Source organism: Mus musculus, chromosome 12 (assembly GCF_000001635.26).
Source record: "Mus musculus strain C57BL/6J chromosome 12, GRCm38.p6 C57BL/6J".
NCBI lineage: Eukaryota > Metazoa > Chordata > Mammalia > Rodentia > Muridae > Mus > Mus musculus.
Window position 1 is genome coordinate 32,947,280 of NC_000078.6, and position 6,546 is coordinate 32,953,825.

Genomic DNA, 6,546 nt, shown 5'->3' on the forward strand with positions numbered 1-6,546 from the left:
GATGGCTCTGTGGTTAATAGCACTTATTGCTCTTGCAGAGGGCCTGGGTTTGGTTCCTAGCTTCCACATGGTGGTTCACATCCATCTATTAACTCCAGTTCCAAGGGATATGACACCCTCTTCGGACCTCCAAGGGCACCAGGCATGCACATGGTACACATACATTCATCTAGGCAAAACACCCATATACATAAAACAGAATAAATCTAAAAAAAAATACATTTTAAAGACTAAAATAGAAATTTAAAATATATTGCAAGTTTATTTTTTAAAGGCTTTAATTATTTTGAGATTTACTAAGTTGTCTCGTTCAGGGCTTCTATTGCTGGGAGAAAAACACCATGACCAAAATCAACTGGGGGGTGGTGGTGGTGGAGGGCATTACTTTGCTTACAACTCTACAGTTTAGTATAGTCTATCACTGAGAGAATTAAGATAAAGAACTCAAACAGGGAAGAAGCTAGGAGGCAGCAGCTGATGCAGAGGCCATGGAAGGGTGCTGCTTACTGGCTTGCTCCCCATGGCTTGCTCTGCTTGCTTCCTTGGTGTACCAAGGACCACCTGACCAAAGATGGCACTGCACACTGGAAGCACAATCAAGGAAATGGGAATTAGGAATACTGGTGTATGATTTTAATCCCAGAATTTTGGAGGAAAAGGCAGGAGGATCTCTATGAGTTTGGGACTAGCCTAGTCTACATATCGAGTTCTGGGAGAGCCACCAGGATTGCATAGAGAGAGCCTGTCTCACTCCCCATCCTACCTCCCCCAAAAGAAAAGAAAATGGACCACAGCTTGTCCTCAGGCCAATCTAGGTTCTTTTCCCCCCCTTCTTTTATTTATTTTTATTAGATATTTTCTTTATTTACATTTCAAATGTTATCCCCTGTCCTGGTTTCCCCCTCCGAAAAATCCCCTATCCCCTCCCCCCTCCCCATACCTCCTACTCCCATTCCTGGTCCTGGCATTCCCCTATACTGGGGCATAGATCCTTCACAGGACCTAGGGCCTCTCCTCCCATTGATGACCGACCAGGCCATCCTCTGCTACATATATAGCTAGAGTCACAAGTTCTACCATGTGTTTTCTTTGATTGGTGGTATAGTTCCAAGGAGCTCTGGGGGTACTGGTTAGTTCATATTGATGTTCCTCCTATGGAGCTTCAAACCCCTTCAGTTCCTTGGGTCCTTTCTCTAGCTCCTTCATTGGGGTCTTTGTGCTCTGTCCAATGGATGATTGTGAGCATCTACTTCTGTATTTGCTAGGGACTGGCAGAGTCCCTCAGTAGACAGCTATATCAGGCTCCTGTCAGCAAGCTCTTGTTGGCATCTGCCATACTGTCTGGGTTTGTTGGTTGTTTATGGGATGAACCCCAAGTGGGGCAGTCTCTGGATGGTCTTCAGTCTCTACTCCGACCTTTGTCTCTGTAACTCCTTCTGTGGTATTTTGTTCCCCCTTCTAAGAAGGATTCTGAGCTTCTGGGCTAATATCAGTGACTGCATATTATGTGTGTACTTTTGTGATTGGGCTACCTCACTTAGGATGATATCCTCCAGATACATCCATTTGTCTAAGAATTTCATAAATTCATTGTTTTTAATAGCTGAGTAGTACTCCATTGTGTAAATGTACCACATTTTCTGTATTCCTTTCTCTGTTGAGGGACATCTGGGTTCTTTCCAGCTTCTTACAATTATAAATAAGGCTGCTATGAACATAGTGGAGCATGTGTCCTTATTACATGTTGAAGCATCTTCTGGATATATGCCCAGGAGTGGTATTGCTGGATCTTCAGGTAGAACTATGTCAAATTTTCTGAGGAACCGCCAGACTGATTTCCAGAGTGGTTGTACCAGCTTGCAATCCCACCAACAATGGAGGAGTGTTCCTCTTTCTCCACATCCTCACCAGCATCTGCTCTCACCTGAGTTTTTGATCTTAGCCATTCTGACTGGTGTGAGGTGGAATCTCAGGGTTGTTTTAATTTGCATTTCCCTGATGATTAAGGATGTTGAACATTTTTTTTTTCAGGTGCTTCTCAACCATTTGGTATTCCTCGGCTGAGAATTCTTTGTTTAGCTCTGTGCTCCATATTTTAATAGGGTTGTTTGATTTTCTAGAGTCCAACTTCTTGAGTTCTTTATATATATTGGATATTAGCCTCCAATCTAGGTTCTTGATGGAAGCTCCCTTTACAAATGACTTCAGCACATGTCACTCTGACATAAAACTAACTGGAAGACAAGCCTACTGAATCAATGTGGTGCACAATTAAATGCATGCAATTATTGTTTCCAAAATTATTGTGGAATCCACTAAAGAAAAGAAAAAACTATTTGTATATATAAACAAAACTCAGGTAGGTTTTGAACTTAATTTTGAAGTATTCAAAACTAATTTTCAGGAAAAAGAAAGAAAACATTTAGTTGGGAATTAATTACAAAGACTTATTTTGCCAGTAAGGTGCCAGAAATCTTATATTCCCACCAAGCAAAGCAAAGCATATTTATAGCTACTCAGTGATATGATTTTTGTCTCAATAGAGCATCCTTCCTGGCCTCTGAACATCCATCTCTAAATCCCAGTGCCATAGTCCAGCAAATGTTCTGTAAGGGGCAAATAGAGAGTGAAATAGTGACAAATTATTTAGCATCTATACAGATCTACACACGACTTCAGATAGGGCAATTTGGCATTACAAGCATTATTTCTGTAATTGCCCTCATAAAAGAAATAAGAAGAGGACTGGAACAATGAGCTGGCAGCTAAGCATTCTGCCTGCTCTTGCAGGGGACCTAGGTGGGTATTAGCATTCATATGGCAGCTCACAGCCAACTATGACTCCAGTTTCAGGGGATCTCATGTTTGACACCCTCGTCTGTCCGGTCTCCACAGGCCTTTCCTCAGAGTTGAGGAAATGACCACAGTTGTAGGCATGGTTCACCGTCATCTTGAACAGTCTTCCCAGAGTTTGAACAGTTATGTTTTCAATGAAATGCTACTGTTATGGGAGTGTGACACTCTTGCAGACACCCCTGGCTCTGCCATCCACTCTTACCTCCTTCTCAGGCAGCAGTGCTACGTCACATGTGACTAAGGTTTCATGCTTCCTGTGGTTCCATTCAGATCTTATAAATGAATCCTGACAAGTGACCCGATGTGGCTCAGACCACACTAAGTGGTCTCTGTATTGAAAAAACAATGGCTCAGGGCCAATGAAGGGACCCTCTTAAAATTCAAGTCTGGCAGATTTCCTGGGAAGCTGTAATAAGACCTTCCACTGGTGGGTTTGAACAAGTAGGAGAGAAAGGAGTCAAAAAGTAAAAGAGAGACAATATAATGCATACCTCACAGGTTAAGAATCCAGCCTATCGTAATTCCTGAGACTACAATAATAGACAGAGAAAGCCACCACCACCACCACCACCACCACCCCCACCACCACCACCACCCTGAGAAATGCCTTAATCCCAGCACTCGGGAGGGAGGCAGAGGCAAGTGGACATCTGTGAATTTAAGGCCAACCAAGGCTACAGAGTGAGATCCTATCTCAAAAGAAAAAATAAAACAAGAAACAGGTTGAGATTATATCACCCAGGCTGGACCAACTTCAATTCCTGGACTCCACTAAAGAAAAGAAAAAACTATTTGTAATGATCCTCTTTCCTCAGTCTACTGAATAGCTGGAACTAAGGCAGATCTTGGAATACATTTGTCCCTGGGGCACTACCTGTACTAATAAGTGCGTTAAGACTATTATTTTAAATGTTCCTTTTGATGCTCATTTCCCTACAAATTAGCATAGACATTGAGAATGGAGCAATTTGGCTACCTTGAGCACAATAACTATGTGCTTAATAACAAATATCTTGGACATCTCATGGACACCCTGAGATAATTATGCAAAAACTGTAGCTGACTGCTCTGCTTCTTAAAGGCACAGTGCCATCCAGAGCTGTTTGAAAAAGTTTATCTAAGTTTTTTTTGCTTCCTCAATGCCCACTCTAGATGACCCTGGAATCATTCCCACAGTGACCTGACATGGAACCCTTCCTTTGGGGGTCTAGTGTTTTTTTTTTATTACGTATTTTCCTCAATTACATTTCCAATGCTATCCCAAAAGTCCCCCACACCCCCCCCACCACTCCCCTACCCACCCACTCCCCCTTTTTGGCCCTGGCGTTCCCCTGTACTGGGGCATATAAAGTTTGCGTGTCCAATGGGCCTCTCTTTCCAGTGATGGCCGACTAGGCCATCTTTTGATACATATGCAGCTAGAGTCAAGAGCTCCGGGGTACTGGTTAGTTCATAATGTTGTTCCACCTATAGGGCTGCAGATCCCTTTAGCGCCTTGGGTACTTTCTCTAGCTCCTCCATTGGGGGCCCTGTGATCCATCCAATAGCTGACTGTGAGCATCCACTTCTGTGTTTGCTAGGCCCCGGCATAGTCTCACAAGAGACAGCTACATCTGGGTCCTTTCGATAAAATCTTGCTAGTGTATGCAATGGTGTCAGCGTTTGGAAGCTGATTATGGGCTGGATCCCTGGATATGGCAGTCTCTAGATAGTCCATCCTTTCGTCTCAGCTCCAAACTTTGTCTCTGTAACTCCTTCCATGGGTGTTTTGTTCCCAATTCTGAGGAGGGGCATAGTGTCCTCACTTCAGTCTTCATTCTTCTTGAGTTTCATGTGTTTAGCAAATTGTATCTTATATCTCGGGTATACTAAGTTTCTGGGCTAATATCCACTTATCAGTGAGTACAGGGGGTCTAGCGTTAAGAGACAAATCTGTGATTAGCTCAGAGTGTTGGGTATAATTTATTTAAAACAAACAGTTGTGCTTGTCCAGTGTTGGTAGGTATAGTCCTTAGGCTACATCAGAGGACGTTCAGGCTCACTCAGTGTGCTGAGTCAGGATACTCTGGTGTTGTAAGCTCCTCTGGTATTGCAGCCTTACCCCCCCCCCCCCACACACACACACACACACAACTGCTCTTAGGTGGTCTTGCCTACTTTTAGTAGTGCAGGATAAGATGACACAGAACAGAAAGCAGCAGAGACTGGAAAGCAGTGGCGGCAAAATGGCACACACAGAAGTAGCAGGTACCCTGTGTCTAAGGCGGCAGAAGTGAACAGTCCTAGCAGCTGAGGTAGAGAGCCAAGACTAACGGATAAAACCTTATAATCAGCCAGAGAAGAGCAAGGGCAGGCCCTGGCACCACAAGAGCTCCAGATAGCTGTTAAGCCTTCAGGGCCAAAGGTCTCATCCTGGGCCAAGAGCTGCCAAGGGTTGAGGAACCCCAGTGTTCTAGACTTACAAACCGGAACATTTGTAAGGTTGAGTTATGAGGGCTGCAACACTAGAGGGTGCCACTTGCTGCTGCTTCTGTCGGGATTCAGCCACCACTCACTGCTGCCTGACAGAAATGAAGGCTACAAGAGACCAGCTCCTCACTTGCTTCCCCTGCCTATCCTTCCCACAATTCCTATCCAACTGTGCAGTCAAGCAAACCTCAGCCAGCTGCCTGGTGACAGGACTACAGGAACAAACCATGGGAGTACAAATTGTTTCAGACCTCTCAGCTCTATAAAGTTGCAAGATGAGCATTATCCCATCCTGTTAGCATCTATTTCATTTTGAAATTACATTGAATATATTTTTGGCTATTTTGTATAATTCTACTTTGAATACTTTTTCCTTTGAAGCACAGCTAAGTGATTTACTTGTGGGTTCCTATCCAACAGGTCTCAGCAGAAAATAACTTTTTTTTTTTAAGACTTAAAGAGAAATGCTGAGTGGAATACACGGAAATAAGAGTGAAGGAAGGAGGAAGTGTTAGCTTGGTAGTAACTGTTCATGGGTAGTGGTCAGTTCTAATGGAATACTCCACTGACATTTAGGAAATATAAATAAGTACCTGGGAGCTGGAACTAGGATCCTCTGTGGCAAAGATCTTCCTTCGATGTTGGTGTTATCTCACCATGCATGAAGACAGGCCACTATCCCAACCCTCCAAAAAAGGCCAGGCACAAGGAAGCCAGAGAAGAGATGTCTAGATTGGTCCCATTCTGGTGGCAGGAGGGAGTGTTCCCTAAGACAAATCATGAAAGATGAGTTAACTTGACCCCCCCCCACTCCCCCGCCCCCCCCCAAAAAAAAACGGCACGAAATACAGGCCTCGCCAAACGGGGATAGAGGTGGAGAGATGAGTTGTCCTGTGAGACCTGTCAAGCCATGATCTCAAATGGGTGGTCTTTCTCCTACTCTGGCTCCAACAACTTTGCGATGTCTGCGGAAATGTTTGGTGAATCATACGTTCAAGCACCCTTACATAAGGCAGGTTCGCCAGACGGCCGCAGTTTTGCAATAACTATGACTTTAAGGGCCCTGAACACGAGCTTTGAAGTGAGGCTTTGTCTGTGTACACACTTGACACATTTGCCCAAAAGTTCAGAGCACTGGGAAGAAAACGGGCCGTTGTGAGGGCGGGCAGTCACAGCCACAAAAGGGCATAGCAACCAGAACGCCACCGAGGTGGAGGGCCG

At 44.3% G+C, this 6,546-nt stretch overlaps 1 long non-coding RNA gene across 1 annotated transcript in view; it reads right to left on the reverse strand.

The window, feature by feature from the left end:
- 4933406C10Rik (RIKEN cDNA 4933406C10 gene) overlaps positions 1-6,510 on the reverse strand; it is a 34,406-nt gene extending 27,896 nt beyond the window's left edge. The window contains exons 1-2 of the long non-coding RNA NR_044986.1: positions 6,226-6,510; positions 5,919-6,092 (exon numbers count right to left, since the gene is read on the reverse strand). This is a non-coding gene — a long non-coding RNA (RIKEN cDNA 4933406C10 gene). The remainder of the gene's footprint in view (positions 1-5,918; positions 6,093-6,225) is intronic.
- Between the last annotated feature and the right edge of the window lie 36 nt (positions 6,511-6,546).